Source organism: Tursiops truncatus, chromosome 5 (genome assembly GCF_011762595.2).
Source record: "Tursiops truncatus isolate mTurTru1 chromosome 5, mTurTru1.mat.Y, whole genome shotgun sequence".
In the NCBI taxonomy this organism is placed as follows: domain Eukaryota; kingdom Metazoa; phylum Chordata; class Mammalia; order Artiodactyla; family Delphinidae; genus Tursiops; species Tursiops truncatus.
Genome location: NC_047038.1, coordinates 29,610,323 through 29,635,236, shown reverse-complemented (window position 1 = coordinate 29,635,236; position 24,914 = coordinate 29,610,323). Strand labels below are relative to the sequence as shown.

Sequence of the window (24,914 nt, the reverse complement as noted above, 5' to 3'; positions counted from 1 at the left end):
TTATGTGATATACAAATTCTAATTTTCCAGGAATAAAATCTTTGGTTTTTTTCTCCAAAACATATAGTAAAAGAATTCTCAAGAAAAAAGAAAACACATAATAAAGAAGAAAATATGTATTATGGTTATTATGTATTATGTGTGGTATTATGTGTGAGCTAAGGCCAATCCAAGTGTTAAGTTTATCAAAGCTCAGACGGCTTATTCATTAATTTGATTTAAAGCACAATCAGCTGGACTTCCCTGGTGGCGCAGCGGTTAAGAATCCACCTGCCAATGCAAGGGACAAGGGTTCGAGCCTTGGTCCGGGAAGATCCCACATGCTATGGAGCAACTAAGCACGTGCGCCACAACTACTGAGCACAAGTGCCACAACTACTGAAGCTCACTCGCCTAGGGCTCGAGTGCCGCAACAAGAGAAGCCACTGCAATGAGAAGCCTGTACATCACAATGAAGAGTAGCTTCCGCTCGCCACAACTGGAGAAAGCCTGTGCACAGCAACAAAGACCCAATGCAGCCAAAAATAAATTAATTAATTTTAAAAAATTAATAAAGCACTATCAGCTGATGTGTGAAATAGTAATTGTTGGCTTTAATTATATGCATTAACTGATAAAATGCTGCAGTTTTCTGGTTGTTCTAGGATACTGCAAACAAGCTGACTAAATGTTAAAAATATTCTATAGCCTACTAAATAGCAGAGGAGTTTCAAACATGGTCTTAACATTTGCTTTGAAATATGCTGAGTAATTTGAGGGTCTCTAGAAGATTCCTCTACTACAAATGATCTTCATTAAAATTTTTGGAACTTTAGCATTAAAAATTAATTAGTTTATGCTAAACTTTACTCTTTAGGTATTATGCTGGAGTATGAGGCAGGCTAGAGGGTAGGGCAACTGTATGTAGATTTATGTTGAGATGCTAGTAATTGTTCAGTTCAGGTAAGACTGGGCTCAGAACTAATAATTAAATGAAATTTGTATCTAGCTGGACCTAAAGTTGGATATGAAAGCTAACTATAAGTATAGAGTAGAAGTTCTAGAGGGGGCATCTTAAGTAGTGGTGTGTACCAAACAAAAATTTAAATTCAGACAGTGGAATTCTAAAGCACTGAGGGCTTGACAATAAAGTATTGAAGACAATAGTTCCAGTATTTTGGGACACATTTTAGGCCAGTGGATAAAAAGCACTCCCAACATTCTTCCTTCCCATATGCAAAGCAGACATCATACATTGATCAGTCTGCAATTGTTCTAAATTGAGTCTTCAGTTCTTTTAAATATAATACTCTTAGCAGCCACTACCAATAAATAGATGTAAGAGGGCATGGCAGGGACTGTTGATTTCCTATGCAACAGCCGTTCTTCCTTTCTTCTTTACTAAAGAGACTTCCTCCCATGACAGAGGATGAAAATACAATGACAGATAATTTCTTAGGATTCTTATTCAAAGGCATGAACATGGGTCCTACTGGGCTTCTTGGAAAGTATTGGAAGAAACACCCTTCTTCAGCTGGATGTTGGTATATCTACAAGGGACGATACCTGAAATGTGCCAGCCATGGTGTATCCAGGAAGGGTCTAAATCAATTTGATGTGGATGGCAAAATAGGAAGATAAAAAGACTCTACTCTTTGAAGATTTTTTTAAGCCACTGAACCGATTCTGGGATTGCTTTCCTCTGGATCTCCCGTTTTGTGAGAAAATGAATAAATCATAAATATCTGAGTAAACACAATCTTTTTTTCATCTCACTTCCCTAAAATATATAATACTGCTGACACCAAAAATTATAACATTGCCACGTCGAGTTTATAATGTATGCAGATGTAATACATATGATGACTATAGAATACAGAAGATGGGGCAGTATATGGATCTATATGGTTATAAGGTTTCTGTATTTTACATCAAGTCAACAAGTGGTACAATATTAGCACTAGATTTACCACAAAAGGTTAAGGATGTATATTGTAATCCTTATTATAACCATTAAAAATTAATGCAAAGAGATATAGCTTATAAGTCCATAGATAGATTAAAATGGAATTCTAAAAAATATTCAAACTATTCAAAAGAAAACAGAAAATGTGAAACAGAAAGGTAAACAACCAAACAAAAAACAGCAGGGTAAAACAGAACACAGTAAAATGATCTACTTAAACTTAACCATGTTGGTAATTATATTAAATGCTATTAATCAAAATACTCCAATGAAAAAGCAGAGATTTTCCAAATGGATTAAAAAGCAAGACTGGACTATATGCCATGTACTGCAGATGCACTGTAAGTATAAAGCTACAGATAGGTTGACAATAAATGCCTAGCAAAAGGTATACCATTTATGCAGTAAGCATACAAAAGATGGAATGGTTATATTACTATTGGTTGTGTTAGGCTTCAGGACAATGAGTATTATCAGAAATAAAGAGGGATATTTCATAATGATAAAAGGGTCAATTCATTAAGAAGACATAATAATAATTTTATAGCACCTAATAACAGAATGGATCACAAAATCAAATCCAACTGAATGCTGTATACAATGAACATACCTACAAAAAAGTAATTTAGAAAGGTTAAAAACAAAAGAATACATAAAATTATAACAGATAAATGTGAACAAAAAGAGAATAGGGACTGTGATCTTAATGTAAGACAAAATATAACTGAGATTTTAAGTAGTGTACTTTATAATGCTAAAGATTTTCATGAAGATATAGAAGTAGTGAATATCCATGCATATAATAGAATAGCCACAATATTCATTAAGTCAAGATTAGGGGGAAGAAAGGAGAACTAGACAGAAATACATTAATAATGATAGATGTTAACCTCAGTTAAAAAATGTAACAATTGGACAAAGAAATAAGGATATAAAATATTTAAATACCATATCAGTAAGGTAGATTAGATTGACAGACATTAGAACTAGAGAATACAAATGCCCATAGTAAAGTCACACAATATGATTATATGTTAGGCTTCCAAAATATACTCCATAAGTATAGCCCAATGAGAAGACGAAGAAGAATATGCTCAAGGAAAGAGGACACTGTTGACTTAAACATTTATTTCTTAAAAATAAATATCCTTTTACATGTAGCTGTCCAGTTTTCCCAGCACCACTTATTGAGGAGGCTGTCTTTTCTCCACTGTATATTCCTGCCTCCTTTGTCATATATTAGGTGACCACAGGTGCATGGGTTTTATCCCTGGGCTTTCTATCCTGTTCTATATTTCTGTGCCAGTACCATACTGTCTTGATCATTGTAGCTTTGTACTATAGTCTGAAGGCTGGGAGCCTGATTCCTCCAGCTCCATTTTTCTTTCTCAAGATTGCTTTGGCTATTCGGGATCTTTTGTGTTTCCATATAAATTGTAAAATTTCTTGTTCTAGTTCTGTGAAAAATGCCATTGGTAATTTGATAGGAATTGCACTGAACCTGTAGATTGCTTTGGGGAGTATAGTCATCTTCACAATATTGATTCTTTCAATCCAAGAACACAGTATATCTCTCCATCTGTTTGTATTGTCTTTGATTTCTTTCATCAGTGTCTTATAGTTTTCTGCATACAGGTCTTTTGCCTCCTTAGGTAGGTTTATTCCTAGGTATTTTATTCTTTTTGTTACAATGGTGAATGGGATTGTTTTCTTAATTTCTCTTTCAGATCTTTCATTGTTAGTGTATAAGAACACAAGAGATTTCTGTGTTATTAACTTTGTATCCTGCAATTTTACTAAATTCATTGATTAGCTCTAGTAGTTTTCTGGTGGCATCTTTAGGATTTTCTACGATAGTATCATGTCATCTGCAAACAGTGACAGTTTTACTTCCTCTTTTCCAATTTGGATTCCTTTTATTTCTTTTTCTTCTCTGAGTGATGTGGCTAGGACTTCCAAAACTATGTTGAAAGAATGAAATTAGAAAACTCCCTAACACCATACACAAAAATAAACTCAAAATGGATTAAAGACCTAAATGCAAGGCCAGACACTATAAAACCCTTAGAGGAAAACATAGGCAGAACACTCTTTGACCTAAATCTCAGCAAGACCTTTTTTGATCCACCACCTAGAGAATGAAAATAAAAACAAAAATAAACAAATGGGACCTAATGAAACTTAAACCCTTTGCACAGCAAAGGAAACCACAAACAAGACGAAAAGAAAACCCTCAGAATGGGAGAAAATATTTGCAAACAAAGCAACTGACAAAGGATTAATCTCCAAATACAAACAGCTCATGCAGCTCAATATCAAAAAAACAAACAACTAAATCCAAAAATAGGTGGAAGACCTAAATAGACATTTCTCCAAAGAAGACATACCGATGGCCAAAAGGCACATGAAAAGATGCTCAACATCACTAATTATTATAAAAATGCAAATCAAAACTACAATGAGGGCTTCCTTGGTGGCGCAGTGGTTGAGAATCTGCCTGCCAATGCAGGGGACACGGGTTCGAGCCCTGGTCTGGGAAGATCACACATGCCACGGAGCAACTGGGCCTGTGAGCCACAACTACTGAGCCTGTACATCTGGAGCCTGTGCTCCGCAACAAGAGAGGCCGCAACAGTGAGAGGCCCGCGCACCGGGATGAAGAGTGGCCCCCGCTCACCGCAACTAGAGAAAGCCCTCGCACAGAAACAAAGACCCAACACAGCCAAAAATAAATAAATAAATAAATAAATTTATAAAAAAACAAACAAACAAAAAACTACAATGAGGTGTCACCTACACTGGTCAGAATAGCCATCATCAAAAAATCTACAAACAATAAATGCTGGAGAGGGTGTGGAGAAAAGGGAACCCTATTGCACTGTTGGTGGGAATGCAAATTGATACAGCCACTACGGAGAATAGTATGGAGGTTCCTGAAAAAACTAAAAATATAATTACCATATGGCCCAGCAATCCCCCTACTGGGCATATACCCAGAGAAAACCATAATTCAAAAAGACACATGCACCCCAGTGTTCATTGCAGCACTATTTACAATAGCCAGGACATGGAAGCAACCTAAATGTCCATCAACAGAGGAATGGATAAAGAATATGTTGTACATATATACAATGGAATATTACTCAGGAAGGAAATTGGGTCATTTGCAGAGATGTGGATGGACCTAGAGACTGTCATACAGAGTGAAGTAAGTCAGAAAGAGAAAAAGAAGTATCGCATATTAACGCATATATGTGGAATCTAGAAAAATTGTATAGAGATCGTATTTGCAAAGCAGAAATAGAGACACAGACATAGAGGACAAATGTATGGATACCAAATATATGGATACCAAAGGGGAAAGTAGGGGGTGGGATAAATTGGGATTGACATTATATACACTATTGATACTATGTATAAAATAGATAACTAATGAGAACCTACTGTGTAGCCCAGGGAACTCCACTCACTGCTCTGTGGTGACCTAAATGGGAAAGGAATCCAAAAAAAGAGAAGATATATATATAAATACGTATAGCTGATTCACTTTGCTCTACAGCACAAAGTAACAACATTGTAAAGCAACTATACTCCAATAAAAATTAATAAAACATAGATATCCTATGGAAAAGATAGAAAAGAAATAAAATGATAAATTTTATAGGAAAAGTGTGCCAGTCAGTGTGGGATAAACAATATATAAACAAGATTCTTGTTCTCAAGAAGTTTGTAATCTAAAATGGGAGAGAGATAAGAGCCTTTCAAATACAAGTCAACAAATGAAATGTGCTATGAGAACAAGGTAAATATGTACTCTGAGAGCACAGAGGGGAGCACAACTCCTCATTCATGGAGGGGAAGCTTGAGGTAGGCTTTTCCTTAGTCCAGGCTCTCCCAGAAGCCAACTCTGAGATAAGGATTTAAGAAGTAATTTTAGAGAACACAGGTAGGGGAAAGGGAAATGTGTCAGGGAAGAGAAGGAAGCCAGTACAACGTGTGTAAAGAGAAATTAGGGCTCAATCCCGGAGGGAACTCCCATTGAGAGACAGTGAACCATGTTACTCACAGTTGTTCCACCTGGAGAGTGAGGCGTTGCGGTATTTATCCACCACCTCTGTTCATCGATTGAGGGTTGCTTCCTGAGGTATTAACTCATCAGTACTTATGGCCTGCCCCCCAAGTGAGGCATACTTCTGTGGTCTGACAGTCACAGGTGCTGAGGGGATGTAAATGGGGTAATAATAGCATCTCCTGTCATATTGAAGGTTGAATAAGGATTCTCCACGTAAACACTACTTGTTGATTTAATGGATGGGTGGATGGATGGATGAATGGATGGATGGGTGGGTGAGTGGGATGGATGGAAAGGAACACTCATGTGGGATAAAAAAATGAAATGGAATTGAAATAGTATTGTGGACTTTTGAGCTCATGCCTTTTTCTTATTTATAGAGATCTTTATGTATTAAGTATTAACTATTTTGGGTCATATATACCACAAATATTTTCCCTAGTTATCATTATCTCAATTTTCACTAAACTGATTTTAGACTTCATAGGTTATTTTAAATGAAACACAAGAATTTCTATTCATGGAGGAGAAAAGAAATCCAAGAGCAGTGGAAAAATAAACCGGGGGTTATTTTGTTTGGGTGGTTCGCATGAAAGACACATTGCTATGAACTTACTTGATTTGGTAGTATACTTTTATCAATTCAGAGTGTGTACAGTGTTATGTATATGATTCAGAAGGATTTCTGCACCTGCAGAATTGTAACCATGTAAGATGTATACTATCTTGCCTTTTTACCTCCTAGTGTAAATAAAACACTTATTTAATAAAATCCAGTGCTCAAATGCCATTCTCCAATTCCTTTCTACCTGCATACCATTTTTGCACACTGAGTGGATATATAATGGTGTATATTTCTACATGATTTAAAAATATGATACACCTGGTCTGTTGATAGAATTCAGAAGAATTCCAAGCAGAAATTCTATAGTATAAAAACGTTGTTTTAGCAGGTAATACCAGTAAAGCAGAAGTAGATATCTTCTTATAGCTCACAGCTGCTCATCTGGAAAGTCTTTTTAATAGTGATATAAGATGACTAATTAAGCCTTTTATAATCTAAGCATTCTGGGTTTCCCACCACCACTATTAACTAATAACTTTACCCAAGTTTCCAGTGACTTGATTATTTATTTTTCTTTAGGATCATTTTGTCCTTTCACGAGGGGTTAGCTTGTTGTCACTAAATATGAACTCATAAACCTATATACTCTTTAGTAAAATAGCAGTAACATCTCTCCTATAGCGTTGAGGAGAAAACAACTGTAAAGGTTAGGTTTCTAAATATTTTTGAAAATCTGAGGATGATTATGGTCTTTCTCCTGTTGTACAATTGTCTCACCATTGTAGTTGGGGGTGGGAGTGGGTGCAGGTAATTGGCCTCTTTAGTGAACAGATCTTTGGGTGGAGAGGAATTGGACCCTAGGAGCTATATGTAAGACACTACAACTGAAGTGCCTCTTCTGCCCCCAGACCTGCTTTAAATGATGAGATTCTGAACTTTGACCTGATGCTGTAAATGAAATGGGATGAGAATTTCGGAAGCCTTGGGAAGGAGTAAGTGTATGTTGCGTGTAGGAAGAATTTATATAGTATGTCAGAATGCATTCTGTGGTGGCTTTTAAATAAGTTCAAAGTCTTAGCTACTCCTCCCTTTAAGAGGTGAAGCTTAATTTCCCTCTTCTTGAATATGGTCTGGATTTAGTGGCTCTCTCCTAATGAATATGATAAAGCAGAAGTGGCAGTATATGGGTTTGGAGACAAGGTCATAAAGGCATTGAGGCTTCCTTTGTGCTATCTCTCTCAGAGGGAAGTTAGCTGCCAGGCCATGAGGACACTCAGGCAGCCTATGGAAAGGTCCACATGGCAAGGAACTGAGGTGTCCTGTCAATAGCATGTGAGGAACTAAGGCCCCTTGTCATTAGCCTTACGAATGAGCCATCAGGTCTTCCAGCCCCAGTTAAGCCTTCAGATGACTGACTGCAGCCCCTGCCAACATCCTTACTGCAATCATATGAAAGACTGAGTCAGAACCACCCAACTAAGCCTCTTCAAATTCTTGACCACAGAATGATAAGAAATGTTTGCCATTTTAACCCATTAAGTTTGGGGATAGTTCACCCAGCAATAGACATCTAATACAATGGTATAGGAGTGATATATCGGTTAAATATGGCCACAGTAATGCTGCGTAACTAACAATTACAGAAATCTCAGTGACATACAACAGTCAGCATTTGTTATGGGCCAGCTGGGGTTCAGCTGATCTGGCTGGGCTTAAGTAGATGGTTCTGTTAGTCTGAGCTAGGCTTGTTCTTGCATCTGGGATGAGCTGGGGGTCTTCCTCATGTCTAATTTGAGGTCAGCAAGCTATTCTAGGCATGTTCTTCTTCAAGGTGTAAGAGGGCAAGCCCAATCATTCATATGACTTTCATGCCTTTGGACATGTCCCATCCACTAACACTGCATAGGTCTAAGCAAGTCACATGCTGGCCCTGAAGTCGGGGGTGGGAGGAGAAATATACTTTGCTTTAGTGAGGAGAGAAACTGCAAAGTCCCATGACAAAAGATGTGGCCATAGGGAGGGTGAAAACTTGGGGCCATTAGAGCCATCTACCACAATTGAGGTGAAGGGAATAAATTTTACAGCAAGTCAGAGATAGTTTGAGAGGAATAAGACCCAGATAATACTGCACGGTATGAAGACCAGGGTAATTCTACCAACAATGAGGCTGCGGTGGTGAAGGTGGTCACACTGCAAAACAAGTTTTCAATCTTGCTGAAAAAAATACTGTCTTGTACATTCATTTCACAGATGAGAAAAAACAAAACAAAAACAAAAACCACACAAAGCCTCCAAAGATAGGCTAACACTTTTAGTTGGAAATTATAAAGGTGACACTGAGCTCAAATTTATACGAGTGAACCCCTTCGCAAATTCCAGGGTCCTAGGAGTATGAGTTATCATAAGCTGTATCAATGTAAGAAAAAGGAATGGGAACATATTCATTCTGAGTTTCATTTGACTGCACTGGATATGTCTAAATTTTTTTCTTTTTAATTATCAAGGTTAGAGTTTCATGCTCAAATATCCTTTTTCAAACATAAACATCTGCTATGTTTACGTTGGGAAAATAGTCATGTTACTTGGAACAATACAGGTTCCCCTCGCTATTCAAAAGTGGAGCATTCCTATGAAAACTTTCGTAAGCAGAAATGGCATATAGCGAAGAAGCAATTACCTTAGGATGCATCTTGCTAATGGATGCACAGAACACATTGAGGAAAAAGCACAGATGCTCACAGACACAGTTCAGAGCTATGGTGGCTTGATGCTGAGATGCCGAGTGTAGTTCCTGGGGAGGAGCTGGGCGGGGCCCCTCTCACTACTCAGAGTGTGCGCTGCAGCTAAAACAGCTCCTGCAAAACCAATGCTGAATGGCATTTTCGCTTTTTGCCTTTTTCTGCACAAGTGAAAATCTTTGGATTTCTTTTGGTTAGCAAAAACAGGCACTTATGTAGGTCTTTCATAAAAGTGAAATAGTGTAAAGCGAACTTTCAAAAAGTGGAGGATGCCTGTAATAATCAAATATATCCATATATTTGACTAAGGCAGTCCTTGGAGTTTCAGATAAAAAGGTGTAGTTTACAAATTGAGCAGTTTTGGGAAGATTATATATTAAGTGTTCAAATTAAGCTTTTTTCCCTAATTGAAGTGAAACTTGAACAAGTCCTTTTTGGCCTGTGGCAACCAGCATAAACATAGGCATTCAGGGCTTAAAGGGAAGCAAACAAAAGTGTGGTGTAATTGAACAACAACAACAAAAAAAAAAATGGAAAGGAAGGAGAGGTATTGAGCTTGCCCATTTATTTGCATTTTGTTCTTTCCCACCTCAGTTCCCTCATCTGCTAATTGGAGATTGTGTTCTAACTGCTGTTGGTTTTACTGTAGTGCAAGGTAAGCCTGTGCGATGAATTTCCCAAGAGTCATTCACAGGTAGATTCTCTCTCTTTTCCTTTCTCCCATGGAATCAGGAGGCTATATGCTCAGATCTGGAGTAGGCAATGTTTCTTAACCTTTTGATTTGTAAATTTGGACTAGATTATTTTCTCATTTTTTTTCCAACAGAAGAATACAGTAATTAAGTACAGCAGGACTGAGCTGGTTCACTGCAACTGGGAACCTTGAGGTTGGGTCTCACCAGGAGTTATCCCAAATCTTATTAATGAGAACCTGTTTTCTCTTTCCATAATAAGGTCTGTTTTAAAAAATTTCCCATGGCTTTATCTTCTCATCTGTACTAAAATGAGATAAATAAACTTAAAGAGGTGGTGAGTTTTACAATGAGTCATCTCTATAAAGGGCTCTTTCATCTACAGTGAAGATTTCATCCTCAAAATTTCAAACAGACCTGGAAAAAAAATACTGTAGGGTATTAGGCAAAAATTATAATTGTTGTGTTATAGTGTTGAAATTATCTGCCTTTTTTTCCCCTCTGGGTTCAAAGTAGTCTAGATTGGGATAACATTATTTTATACCTAAAACACTTTGGGTGAAAGAAATGGTCTTTGAAAAAGGAAGCGGGGTTTAGTTTGAAAGGGCCTCTCTATTTCACATATGTTTGACAAAGGAGATCTAGAATTTCTTGTTTCATGCGAGTATATCACTTGGTATTTAACTCCTATGTTTAAGGATCACTTATCTTCTGAATGTTTCTTTCTTTTTTTCTTTTTGGCCGCCCCAGGCAGCATGTGGGATCTTAGTTTCCCAACCAGGGATTGAACTTGCACCCCCTGCAATGAAAGTGCGGAGTCCCAACCACTGGACCACAAGGGAAGTCCCTGAATGTTTCTTTTTTAAATTCAAGTATAGTTGACATACAATATTATGTTAGTTTCAGGTGTACTACATAATGATTTGACATTTGCAGGCATTATGAAATGATTACCACTACAAGTCTAGTAACCATCTGTCCCCATACAAAGTTATTTCAATATTATTGATCTTATTCCTTATAATGTATATTACATCCCTGTGACTTATTTATTCTATAACTGGAGATTTGTAAGTCTTAATCCCTTTCACCTATTTCTCCCACCCTCCTTCCTTCTGGCAACAACCTGTTTGTTCTCTGTATCTATGAGTCTGTTCTCTTTTTGTCTTGTTTATTTCTGTTTTGTGTTTTAGATTCTGCATATAAGTGAGATCATGAGACATTTGTAGTTTTCTGACTCATTTCACTTAGCATAATCCCTTCCAAGCCCATCCACGTTGCTGCAAATGGAAAACTTTCACTTTTTATGGCTGAGTAGTATTCCGTTGTATATATGTACCACATCTTCTTTATGCATTCATCTATTGATCGACACTTTGGTTGCTTTCATATCTTGGCAGTTGTAGATAATGCTGCTATGAACACTGGGGTGCATGTATCTTTTTGAGTTAGTGTTTTTGTGTGTTTCAGATATATACCCAGGAGTGGAATCACTGGGTCATATGGTAGTTCTAGTTTTAGCTTTTTGAGAAAGCTCCATACTGTTTTCCACAGTGGCTGCACCAGTTTACATTCTCACCAACAGTGTAGGAGGGTTTCCTTTTCCCCATATCCTCACCAAAATTTATTATTTGCTGTCTTTTTGACGATAGCCATTCTGATGGGTGTGAGGTGAAATCTCATTTTGGTTTTGGTTTGCATTTCCCTGGTGATTAGTGACGTTGAGCACTTTTGCAGTGCCTGTTGGCCATCTGTATGTCTTCTTTGGAGAAATGTCTATTTAGATCCTCTGCCCATTTTTTATCAGATTTTTTTTTTTTTGATGTTGAGTTGTATGAGTTCTTTGTATTTTGGGGTATTAACCCACTGTTGGATGTGTCATTTGCTAATATCTTCTCCCATTCGGTAGATGGCCTTTTCGTTTTGTTTGATAGTTTCTTTTGCTGTGCAAAAGCCTTTTAGTTTGATGTAGTCCCATTTATTTACTTTTGCTTTTTTTTACCCTTGCCCAAGGAGACATATCCAAAAAAAAAAAATTACTAAAACCGATGTCAAAGAACTTACTGCCTATGTTTTCTTCTAGAAGTTTCATGGTTTCAAGTCTTACTATTAAGTCTTTAATCCATCTTGAATTTTTGTGCATGGTGTGATAGAATATTCTAGTTTGATTCTTCTGTATGTAGCTGTCCAGTTTTCCAAGACCATTTACTGAAAAAGCTGTTTTTTCCCCATTGTATATTCTTGCCTCCTTTGTCATAGATTAATTGCCCATATTAAGAAGTGTTCATTTCTGGGCTCTCTATTCTGTTCCATTAGTCTTCGTGTCTGTTTTATGCCAGTACCACACTGTTTTGATTACTGTCGATTTGTAATACAGTCTAAAGTCAGGGAGCATAATACCTCCAGCTCTGTTCTTCTTTCTCAAGATTGTTTTGTCTATTCTAAGTCTTTTGTGTTTCCATACAAATTTTAGAATTATTTGTTCTAGTTCTGTGAAAAATATCATTGGTATCTTGATAGGTATTGCATTGTACCTGTAGATTGCTTTGCGTATTATGGTCATTTTAACAATATTAATTCTTCCAATTCATAAACATGTTATATCTTTTCATCTGTTTGTGTTATCTTCAGTTTCTTTCATCAATGTCTTATAGCTCTCTGAATACAGGTCTTTTACCACTTTGGTTAGATTTATTCCTAGGTATTTTATTCTTTTTGATGCAATGATAAATGTGACTGTTTTCTTCATTTCCTCTTTCTGACAGTTCATTGTTAGAGGACAGAAATGCAACAGATTTCTGTATGTTAATTTTGTATCCTGCAACTTTACTGAATTCATTGGTTTTTTTGGTGTTTTTAGGATTTTCTTTGTATAGTATCATGTCATCTGCAAACTGTCACAGGTATTACTTCTTCTTTTCCAATTTGGATTTCTTTTATTTCTTTTTGTTGTCTGATTGCTGTGGCTAGGACTTCCAATAATATGTTGAATAAAAGTGGCAAGAGCTGGCATCCTTGTCCTGTTGCCGATCTTAGAGGAAATGTTTTCATCTTTTCATCATTGAGTATGATATTAGCTGTGGGCTTGCCATAAATGGCCTTTATTATATTGAGGTATGTTCCCTCTATATCCATTTGGGTTTTTTTTTAAAGATTTAAAAAAAATATTTATTATTTATTTATTTTTGGCTGTGTTGGGTCTTAGTTGAGGCACATGGGATCTTTGTTGCAGTGCATGGGCTTCTCTCTAGTTGTGGCATGTGGTTTTTCTCTTCTCTAGTTGTGGCCCACAGGCTCCAGAGCAGGTGGGCTCTGTAGTTGTGGCATGTGGGTTCCAGAGAGCACGGGCACTGTAGTTTGTGGCATGCAGACTCTCTAGTTGAGGCGTGCGAGCTCAGTAGTTGTGGCATGAGAGCCCAACTGCCCCACAGCATGTGGGATCCTACTTCCCCAGCCAGGGATAGAACTCACGTCCCCTGCATTGAAAGGCAGATTCTTTACCACTGGAGCACCAGGGAAGTCCCTATATCCATTTTCTTGAGGGTTTTATTTTTTTTTTTATCACAAATGGATGTTGAATTCTGTCGAAAGCTTTTTGTGCATCTATTGAGACAATCTTCTATTCTTCAATATGTTAATGTGGTGTATCACACTGATTGATTTAATGATATTGAATCTTCCTTGCATCACTGGGATAAGTCCCACTTGGTCATTGTGTACAATCCTTGTAATGTATTATTGGATTCAGTTTGCTAATATTTTATTGAGAATTTTAGCATCTATGTTCTTCAGTGATATCGACCTGGTGATTCCTTCTAGTGTATTTTTTATTTCAGTTATTGTATTCTTTATCTGTTTGGTTCTTCTTTTGGAGAGTTCAAAACTATTGGACAATTTTCTAGACCTAAAGTGCCTTAGATCACCTACTTCTTTTCTGTTTCATTCCCTGGATTGCTCAGAATGGATGATTTGGCCTGTACCAGATGAACATATAATTTTCAGGCTGTAACTTTTAATTCATACAAAATTGTCCTCAATGTCAGAGCCTGAGCTGCCTTTTGGGGTTATATCTCTTTCTTCTCTATGGGGGAGCTTCAATCTGTGATCCTCTGAGTTACCCAGATGAAAGGCTGTCCTGCATCTCTAAGTCTTTTTTAAGATCCTGAATTTAAGACCAAGATTCATGGAAAAATTGGTCTAGGACATCTGTTTGGATGAAGTTTCTGCCAGCCAATGAAAGGATAACGAGCATTCAGCTTCTCTGTTTGGGACCAAGATTATCCTGATCTCCTTCCCTTTGAGCACAATTTTTCTGTGCATCATTTGAAACTGAAAGACAAAAGTGATGGAAAAGGGTCAACTGAAGCTCTTTTCCCAACTATAGTCCTGAGCAGGAATATATTTGGCAAATTATGAATTAAGGCACTCCCTTAATATTTTGCTAAGTGAACTTTGAAATCCAAGACAGACGTGATGAAAGACCTCTTTCAACAGATGGGATGTTGAGCATGTGTCAGTCAGAGTCCAATCAGGAAAAGAGAAACCGCAACAACTATTTTAACAAAGACAGTTTAATGTGGGGGATCGGTCAAATGGGTTTTGGAAGGAATACAGATAAAACGAAAATAATAAGTTCAGGAAGTAGCTTCATTTTTAGTACAAAGAGAAAAAGATTGGGGTTCTCAAAAACCTAAACACTTGGAGGAAGGGCCCTCAGAACTGCTTGCCTGGTGATTACCTCATTATGAGGCTGGATCTAAGAGGTGAAAAAAACCTGGAAACTGGAGCCATCTGCTTCTGGAACCAACAGTGCTACTTGGATAAAGAACCATACTGGGGTGACCCAAGCAGCAATAGAAAGCAAAAGGGAAATGGTGAATTCTTTCTCCCTACTCCTGCCTTCTAGTCTCTCTCTAGTTTCTCCTACTGGCAAAACCTCAAATGAAACCACAGAAGTAGTTTTCGAAGCCCAGTCCCAATATCATAAAGATTAAAGGGGCTAGTTTGAAGCTGAGAGACAACAGATCAATAACTGATAGAGATGCTACATTGGGATGAAAACAGGAGAAAAGAATCTAATGACTGGATTTTAAGGGAGCTGGAGCAGGAGATAATTGTAAATAATTGTAACTGTAAATAAATATTTAGGAAAATCTGTACTAATTGATAATGCTTTTTGGTTTAGGTGTGTGTTTTGCTGGGTTGTGATAAAGCACTGTGATTTTATCTCAATGAGCATGTGATGGAAGCATAGTCTGCCTAAGGGGACCAATCACTGTTGGCTTACTTGTGGATAAAACTAAGAAAGCTAAGGCTTAGCTAAAAGACAGCAATCAAATTAAAGCATAGATACTAAATTGAATAGACCCTCAAAGAATTAGGTTCATTCCTCTTTTTTTTTCCCCTAAATTAAAAGTAACCAAAAAGGAGTAGGAAATGCAAATTGTAAAGTCTAAGATGATAGTGAACCAGTCCACTCATTCAAGATATATTCATGGAAATGTTTTTGTATTAAAACAAATAATAATAATATGTGACCTCAGACAAAAAAGTCTTTGGTCCTTTTTTCTGATTTGTCATATATGAATTGAACTAAATGGATTCTATCCTCTTTTAGCTTTTAAATGTTCATGCCTATTAAAATGACTACTTTCCCCCCCATATCTGATATCTTAGGTATTTATAGTCCAAGCCAAGCAAACCAGAGATTCTCCTTTAGTTTTGATTTTATCATTCCCAAATCTTTAGATAACAGAATTTAATTAACTGCAGTGGTACCAGAGATTATGAAAGTGATGAGTTAAGAAAAGAACACATGACAACCGAAGAAAGACTCACATTTAATTATCTGGTGTAGCAGGCTCTATACCATTTTTTTTCTATTAAGACAATATATTCAGTGTTTCAATAATCCCAGGTATTTGAAAATCTTTCAATAAGATGACTAGAAAGAAAGACACAAAGTTATTTTAAAAATCAGTTCTTGAACTTTTGAAATAGAAATTCTGGACAGAGAAGAAATCCCATCAGGGTCCTGATATCATCTGCTTGCTTAGATCACTTGCTTGCCTTAAATCACTATTTCTTAAACCTGAGAACCATGGATACCTGAAACTACACCTGCAGACTCCAGTATGACAAATCTATTTTAAGTCATATCATGGACTTATCAAAAAATTGGAGAGGAGTTCATCCTGATGACCTAGCAAGAGTCAGTGCAATTTTCTGCACTATCACAGATGAGTTATTGATTAATTACTTGGTATCTTTGTTGTTGGTATGGAGGAACAGACAGAAAGTCAAAGATGACTTCCCCTATTGCCTTTGTGGATGTCCAGCCAGCTCTTTGTGTTCTCAGTGTGTCAGGTCCACTGATATTAACCAAACCTGTACTGAGTGGGGAGGGAAAGGAAGCATTTGCTTTGCCAGAGTAAGAGAGAGATGTGGGCTTACCTTGGCAAGAGGGTTGGATTTATCAAGACTAGAAGGACTGAGAGGTGGTGGGTTCTGTGATGATCAGTGCACTGGCCTGATGGAGTTGACTGTGTGCATGCCTGGGGACCGGACACTCAGTGTTCCCTTAGTTGGGTGGTAAATGTCCCAGTGGTGAAATTTGCCTCAGAAGGTGCAGACACTTAACCAACTCACTGATGTGGACCGTGTAGACTTGGACAGTGGGCATCTCAGTAGTGATCATAATGGACTGAACATCAGAAGATCTTCCTCACTTTTACCAAATTATATAAATATTAGGGATCTTGTACACTATTAAAGGAGTGGTAGGATCCCCACAGTGACCAATATTGGATTTCCTCCCAACAGATGCTGTTAACATCTAGAGACATCAGTACATGAGCAACAAATTCACACCATACAAATGGTACACAACTGCTGAGGGGAACAGAGCAGTGATCCAATCTAACAGGTTACTGTAGAAAAAGTTTTTTACTAAAAATTCAAAAACCTATTCATAATTATTTCTAAGCCCATACCATGTGGCTGGTATGATATTAGGCACTTAAAATTCATAAATTAATAATAATAATCATAATAGAACTTTGCAGTTTGCAAAATATTTTCAGTTATCATCTCTACTCATCTTCACAACAATTCTATGAGGTGTCATTGTTCTTCACTTACAAGTAAGAAAGTTGAAGCCCAAAAGGTTACTGAAGCTACTTTGCATAGTTCTAAAGTAAATAAATTCATGAGTTAGGTACTATCAACTATATGTCTTTGGACTCAATACTATTAAAATTCTTGTTTTACAAATAAGAAAACTGAGGCTCAGAAAGATAAAATAACATTTCAGAAGTCCAATAACCCCTTGAATGTGGCAGAATCAGGATCTACGGCTCTAAACTTCACCACTGTAATCAATTCTGGACAAAGAGGGTGAAGGGAAATACTGTGCTAGGAGAAAGAACAGCTATGTGAAGGACTGAAGTGAGAGAGAGAATGTATTCTGCTTCCTGCATCAACTTTTTATTTTGAAAATGTTTTAACTTGGAGACAAGTTAAACAAATAGTTTAATAAGCATCCTTACCTAAGATCCCCACTTTTAACATTTTGCCACATTTTTTTTTCCGCATCTTTACTGGAGTATAAATGCTTTACAATGTTGGGTCAGTTTCTGCTGTACAACAAAGTGAATCAGCTATATGTATACATATATCCCCATATCCCCTCCTTCTTGAGCCTCCCTCCGACCCTCCCTACCCCATCCCTCTAGGTTGTCGTAACAAAGCATCTAGTTGATCTCCTTGTGCTATGCAGCAGCTTCCCACTAGCCATCCATGTTACACTTGGTAGTGTATATAGGTCAATGTTACTCTCTCACTTCATCCCAACTTACCCCCCTTACCCCCCATGCCCTCAAATCCATTCTCTACATCTGCATCTTTATTCCTGCCCTTCCACTAGGTTCATCAGTACCACTTTTTAAAATTCCATAAATATGCATTAGCATATGGTATTTGATTTTCCCTTTCTGACTTATTTCACCCTGTATTACAGATTATAGGTCCATCCACCTCACTGCAAATAACTCAATTTCATTCCTTTTTATGGCTGAGTAATATTCCACTGTATATATGTGCCACATCTTTTATTCATCTGTTGATGGACATTTAGGTTGCTTCCATGTCTTGGCTATTGTACATAGTGCTGCAATGAACATTGTGGTACACGTATATTTTTGCATTATAGTTTTCTCAGGGTATATGCCCAGGAGTGGGATTGCTGGGTCATATAGTAGCTCTAGTTTTAGTTTCTTAAGGAACTGCCATACTGTTCTCCATAGTGGCTGTATCAATTTACATTCCCACCAACAGTGCAGGAGGGTTTCCTTTTCTCCACACCCTCTCCAGCATTTATTGTTTGTAGATTTTTTGATGATGGCAATTCTGACTGGTGTGAGGTGATACCTCATTATGGTTTTGATTTCCATTTCTCTAATGATTGGTGATGTTGAGCATCTTTTATTTGTTGGACATCTGTATGTCTTCTTTGGAGAAATGTCTATTTAGGTCTTCTGCCCATTTTTGGATTGGGTTGTTTGTTTTGTGATATTGAGCTGCATGAGCTGCTTGTATATTTGGGGGATTAATCCTTTGTCAGTTTCTTCATTTGCAAATATCTTCTCCCATTCGGAGGGCTATCTTTTTGTCTTGTTTATGGTTTCCTTTGCTTTGCAAAAGCTTTGAAGTTTCATTAGGTCCCCTTTATTTTTGTTTTTATTTCCCTTACTCTAGGAAGTGGGTCAAAAAGGGTCTTGCTGGGCTTCCCTGGTGGCACAGTGGTTGAGAGTCCACCTGCCGATGCAGGGGATACAGGTTCGTGCCCCGGTCTGGGAAGATCCCACATACCGTGGAGCGGCTAGGCCCGTGAGCCATGGCTGCTGAGCCTGCGTGTCTGGAGCCTGTGCTCTGCAACGGGAGAGGCCGCAACAGTGAGAGGCCCGCATACTGCAAAAAAAAAAAAAAAAAGGATCTTGCTGTGATTTATGTCATACAGTGTTCTGCCTATGCTTTCCTCTAAGAGTTTTATAGTGTCAGGCCTTACATTTAGGTCTTTAATCCATTTTGAGTTTATTTTTGTGTATGATGTTAGGGAGTGTTCTAACTTCATTCTTTTACATGTAGCTGTCCATTTTCCCCAGCATCACTTATTGAAGAGGCTGTCTTTTCTCCATTGTATATACTTGCCTCCTTTGTCAAAGATAAGGTGACCATATGTGCGTCAAAGATAAGGTGACCATATGTGCTCTGGGCTTTCTATCCTGTTCCATTGATCTATATTCCTGTTTTTGTGCTAGTACCCTACTGTCTTGATTACTGTAGCTTTGTAGTATAGTCTGAAGTCAGGGAATCTGATTACTCCGGTTCCGTTTTTCTTGCTTAAGATTGCTTTGGCTATTCGGGGTCTTTTGTGTTTCCATACAAATTGTAAAATTTCTTCTTCTAGTTCTGTGAAAAATGCCATTGGTAACTTGATAGGGATTGCATTGAACCTGTAGATTGCTTTGGGTAGTATAGTCATTTTAACAATACTGATCCTTCCAATCCAGGAGCATAGTATACCTCTCCATCTGTTTATGTTACCTTTGATTTCTTTCATCAGTGTTTTATAGTTTTCTGAATAAGGACTTTTGTCTCCTTAGGTAGGTTTATTCCTAGGTATTTTATTCTTTTTGTTGCAATAGTAAATGGGATTGTTTGCTTAATTTCTCTGATTTTTCATTGCTAGTGTATAGGAATGCAAGAGATTTCTGTGCATTAATTTTGTATCCTGCAACTTTATCAAATTCACTGATTAGTTCTAGTAGTTTTCTGGTGGCATCTTTAGGATTTTCTATGTATAGTATCATGTCATTGGCAAACAGTGACAGTTTTACTTCTTGTTTTCCAATTTCTATTCCTTTTATTTCTTTTTCTTCTTTGATTGCTGTGGCTAGGACTTCCAATACTATGTTGAATAATAGTGGCAAGAGTTGACATCCTTTTCATGTTCCTGATCTTAGAGGAAAAGCTTTCAGTTTTTCACCATTGAGAATGATGTTTGCTGGGGGTTTGTCATATATGGCTTTTATTATGTTGAGGTAGGTTCCCTCTCTGCTCACTTTCTGGAGAGTTTTTATCACAAATGTGTGTTGAATTCTGTCAAAAGCTTTTTCTGCCTCTATTGAGATGATCATATGGTTTTTATTCTTTAATTTGTTAATATAGTGTATCATATTGATTGTTTTGCATATATTGAAGGATCCTTGGATCCCTGGGGTAAATCCCACTTGATCATGGTGTATGATCCTTTTAATGTGTTGTTGGATTCTGTTTGCTAGTGTCTTGTTGAGGATTTTTGCATCTATGTTCATTGGTGATATTGGTCTATAATTTTCTTTTTTTGTGATATCTTTATCTGTTTTGGTAGCATGGTGATAGTGGCCTCATAGCAGGCGTTTGGGGGTGTCTCTCCCTCTGTAATTTTTTGGAAGAGTTTGAGAAGGATAGGTATTAACTCTTCTCTAAATGTTTGACAGAATTTGCCTGTGAAGCCATCTGGTCTTGGACTTCTGTTTGTTGGAAGATTTTTAATTTTGGTTTCAATTTCATTACCTGTGATTGGTCTGTTTATATTTTCTAATTCTTCCTGGTTTGATCTTGGAAGGTTGTACTTTTCCAAGAATTTGTCCATTTCTTCCTGGTTGTCCATTTTATTGGCATATAGCTGCTTGTCATAGTCTCTTATGATCTTTTGTATTTCTGTGGTGTCCATTGTAAGTTCTCCTTTTTCATTTCTAATTTTATTGATTTGGGTTGTTTTTTTCTTGATGAGTCTGGCTAAAGGTTATCAATTTTGTTTATCATCTCAAAGAACCAACTTTTAGTTTTATTGATCTTTCCTATTGTTTTCTTCATTTCTATTTTGTTTTTCTCTGCTCTGATACTTATGATTTCTTCCTTCTACTAACTTTGGGTTTTCTTTGTTCTTCTTTTTCTAGTTGCTTTAGGTGTAAGGTTAGATTGTTTATGTGAGATTTTTCTTGTTTCTTGAGGTGAGCAGGAATTACTATGAACTTCCCTCTTAGAACTGCCTCTGCTGTGTCCCATAGGTTTTGGATTGTCGTGTCTTCATTGTCATTTGTTTCTAGGTATTTTTGAATTTCTTCTTTGATTTCTTCAGCGATCTCTTGGTTATTTAGCAGCACACTGTTTAGGCTCCATGTATTTGTGATTTTTACTTTTTTTTTCCTGTAACTGATTTCTAACCTATAGAGTTGTGGTTGGAAAAGATACTTGATAAAATTTCAATTTTCTTAAATTTTCCAAGGCTTGATTTGTGACCCAAGATGTGACCTATTCTGGAGAATGTTCCATGTGCACTTGATAAGAAAGTTTATTCTTCTGCTTTCAGGTGTAATGTCCTAAAAATATCAATTAAGTCTATCTGGCCTATTGTGTCATTTAAAGCTTGTGTTTCCTTATTAACTTTCTGTCTGGATGGTCTGTCTATTGCTGTAAGTGGGGTGTTAAAATCTCCCACTATTACTGTGTTACTGTTGATTTCTCCTTTTATGGCTGTTACAATTTGCCTTTTGTATTGAGGTGCTCCTATGTTGGGTGCATAAATATTTGTAATTGTTATGTTTTCTTCTTGGATTGCTCCCTTGATCATTATGTAGCATCCTTTCTTATCTCTTGTAACATTCTTTATTTTAAAGTTTATTTTATCTGATATGAATATTGCTACTCCAGCTTGTGATTTCCATTTGCATGGAATATCTTTTTCCATACCCTCACTTTCAGTCTGTATGTGTCCCTAGGTCTGAAGTCGGTTTCTTTTAGACAGCATATATATGGTCTTTTTGTTTTGTATCCATTCATCCAGTCTGTGTCTTTTGGTTGGAGCATTTAATTCATTTACATTCAAGGTGATTATCGATATGTATGTTCCTATTACCATTTTCTTTTTGATTTGTGCCTGTTTTTGTGGGTCTTTTTCTTCTCTTGTGTTTCCCACTTAGATAAGTTCCCTTAGCATTTGCTGTAAAGCTGGTTTGGTGGTGCTGAATTCTTGTAGCTTTTGCTTATCTGTAAAGCTTTTGATTTATCCATTGAATCTGAATGAGATCCTTGCAGGATGGAGTAATCTTGGTTGTAGGTTTTTCCCTTTCATCACTTTAAATATGTCCTGCCACTCCCTTCTGGCTTGCAGAGTTTCTGCTGAAAGATCAGCCGATAACCTTATGGGGACTCCCCTGTATGTTATTTGTTGCTTTTCTCTTGCTGCTTTTAATATTTTTTCTTTGTATTTAATTTTTGACAGTTTGATTAATATGTGTCTCGGTGTGTTTCTCCTTGGTTTATCCTCTATGGGACTCTCTGCACTTCCTGGACTTGATTGACTGTTTCCTTTCCCACGTTAGGGACGTTTTCAACTATAATCAAATATTTTCTCAGACCCTTTCTTTTTCTCTTCTTCTTCTGGGACCCCTATAATTCGAATGTTGGTGCATTTAATGTTGTCCCAGAGGTCTCTGAGACTGTCCTCAATTATTTTCATTCTTTTTTCTCAATTCTGCTCCATAGCAGTTATATCCACCATCCTGTCTTCCAGGTCACTTATCCATTCTTCTGCCTCCTCTATTCTGCTATTGATTCCTTCTAGAGTACTTTAAATTTCAGTTATTGTGTTGATCATCACTGTTTGCTTGTTAGTTCTTCTAGATCCTTGTCAAACATTTCTTGTATTTTCTCCCTTCTGTTTCTGAGATTCTGGATCATCCTTACTATCATTAATCTGAATTCTTTTTTAGATAGGTTGCCTATTTCATCTTCATTTATTTGGTCTTGTGGGTTTTTACCTTGCTCCTTCATCTGTAACATTTTTTTTGGTCATTTCATTTTTTTTTTTTTTTTTTTTTTTGGTGGGTGGGGCTGTATTCCTGTCTTACTGGTTGTTTGGCCTGAGGCCTCCAGCACTGGAGTTTGAAGGCAGTTGGGTAGAGCCAGATCTTGGTGCTGAGATGAGGACCTCCGGGAAGCCTCACTCTTATCAATATTCCCTGGGTCTGAGGTTCTCTCTTAGTCCAGTGGTTTAGACTCGGCGCTCCCACCATAGGAGCTTGGGCCTGACCTCTGGCTGGGTACCAAAATCGCACAAGCCATGCGGCGCAGCAAAAAAAAAAAAAAAAAAAGAAAGAAAAATAGAGCAGTACAATAGCAAAGAATAAAAAATAAAATAAAATTGGAAAGATAAAAAATATATTAGGAAAAATAAAAATATAATTGAAACAACTGCAACAAGGTAAAACAAAACCACAGCAGAAAAAAGAAAAAAAACAAACAACAGGGGAACAAGCCAAAAGGAGCAGAACAATAACAAAGTATAAAGAATAAAATAAAATTAGAAAAATAAAAGATTTATTAGAAAAAATATAAATGAATCAACAACAAGTTGAAACAGAACCCTAACCTAAAAGAAGAAAAAGAAAGAAAAAAAAAAAGGCCTTGGATATGGGGGGTGGAGTTTAGGCAAGGAGTAGAACTTAGGCAGGGGCTGGGTTTAGGATGGGGTGGGCCCTAGGCAGTGGGGAGGGGGTGACGTTTGAGCATGGGGTGGGGCCTAGGCTGAGGACCCACGCAGCTGAAAAAGGCCTTGGGGGCGGGTCCTAGGTGGGGTGATGTTCAAGCATGGGGCAGGGCCTCTGCTTAGGACCTGTGTGTAAGAGGAGAGGCAGCACGTCCAAAGGGGGTCTTCTGGAGTGTGGCGTTCTGGAGTTTGGAGGTAAGGCCCTGGGTGAGGGTTTGAGGCTGGGGTTTAGGGTCAGTGCAGTTGGAGAGGGTCTCAGAGGGTGTCTCTGAGTGTAGAGGTAGGGGCCTGCGGGGCTTGGGCTCTGCATGGTAGGAGGGAGGCTTCAAGGGCAGAGGATTAGGCCCCAGAACCTAACAGGCTACCCAGTTCCTAAGTGGACAGGGAAGGCACTGGCCCCGTTCCCGTCTGTTCCTTCGCACCCCACCCCCACTGTCTCCCCCAGGGTCTTCCCCGCACTGCTGGACTGCTAACTGGGGGTGGGTCCCACTTGGCGTAGGAACTCCTCGCCTCCCCCAGCCTTCCCTCAGGGGTGCCGGTCCTGTAGATCCGGCCTTTACTTTTGCTCCCCCTTCCCTCCCTCCCACTCCCTCAGGACCTGCGTGGCTGGAGGGGACCTCAGTGGGCAGAGGATCAGGCCCAGGATCTCAGAAGGCTCCTGGGGGCCCAAGCGGGCACGGAAAACCTGGCCACGCTCCTTTTTGATCCTCTGCCCTCCCCGATGGCCCCCAATTTCCCCCTTTGGGTGTGGGATCCCTTCCTCACCCCAGCGGCCCCTCTGGGGCACCAATCCTGTCTCGCCTCCATTTCTCCTCCCTCCTCATCCCCCCCCCCACACCCCACATCCTAGCCAGTCGCTGGGGGTTCCTCCCATCCTCTTAGGTGTCCATGGTCCTCCACCAGTGCCTGGTAGGTGCCCTAGTTGTGCAGAGACGCGAATTCTGCGTCCTCCCGGTCCACGATCTCGACTCCACCCCCTGCCACATTTCAAAATAAGTTGCAGATATAATGACATTTCATCTTTGAATATTTCTGTATACCCTCTTAAGCTTCTTGTAGAAGCTTTGAGCTGACTTTTGAAGAAGAGAAGGAACATAAATTAATTAAAAGAGAAAGGACACATTATTATATTGCCACTTTAATCATTACATGATGTTATGAAACAGCATGAACCTGACTTTCTCAGGGTTTAATCAAGATAGTCTTTAGGGGGCTTCCCTGGTGGTGCAGTGGTTGAGAGTCCGCCTGCCGATGCAGGGGAAATGGGTTTGTGCCCCGGTCCGGGAAGATCCCACATGCCGCGGAGCGGCT

The 24,914-nt window shown here is 38.2% G+C and overlaps 1 protein-coding gene across 8 annotated transcripts in view; it reads right to left on the bottom strand.

Moving 5' to 3' along the window:
• The window catches only part of ELOVL6 (ELOVL fatty acid elongase 6), a 435,739-nt gene that overhangs the window by 151,287 nt on the left and 259,538 nt on the right, over positions 1 to 24,914 (bottom strand). For 4 of the 8 annotated variants that reach the window (XM_073804980.1, XM_073804977.1, XM_073804979.1 and 1 more), the window contains 2 exons: positions 6,012 to 6,161; positions 5,390 to 5,429 (listed from right to left, as the gene is read on the bottom strand). The exons of the other annotated variants lie outside the window; for them this stretch is intronic. The gene's annotated coding sequence lies outside the window, so the exon portion shown is untranslated. The remainder of the gene's footprint in view (positions 1 to 5,389; positions 5,430 to 6,011; positions 6,162 to 24,914) is intronic. 8 annotated transcript variants of the gene reach the window in all.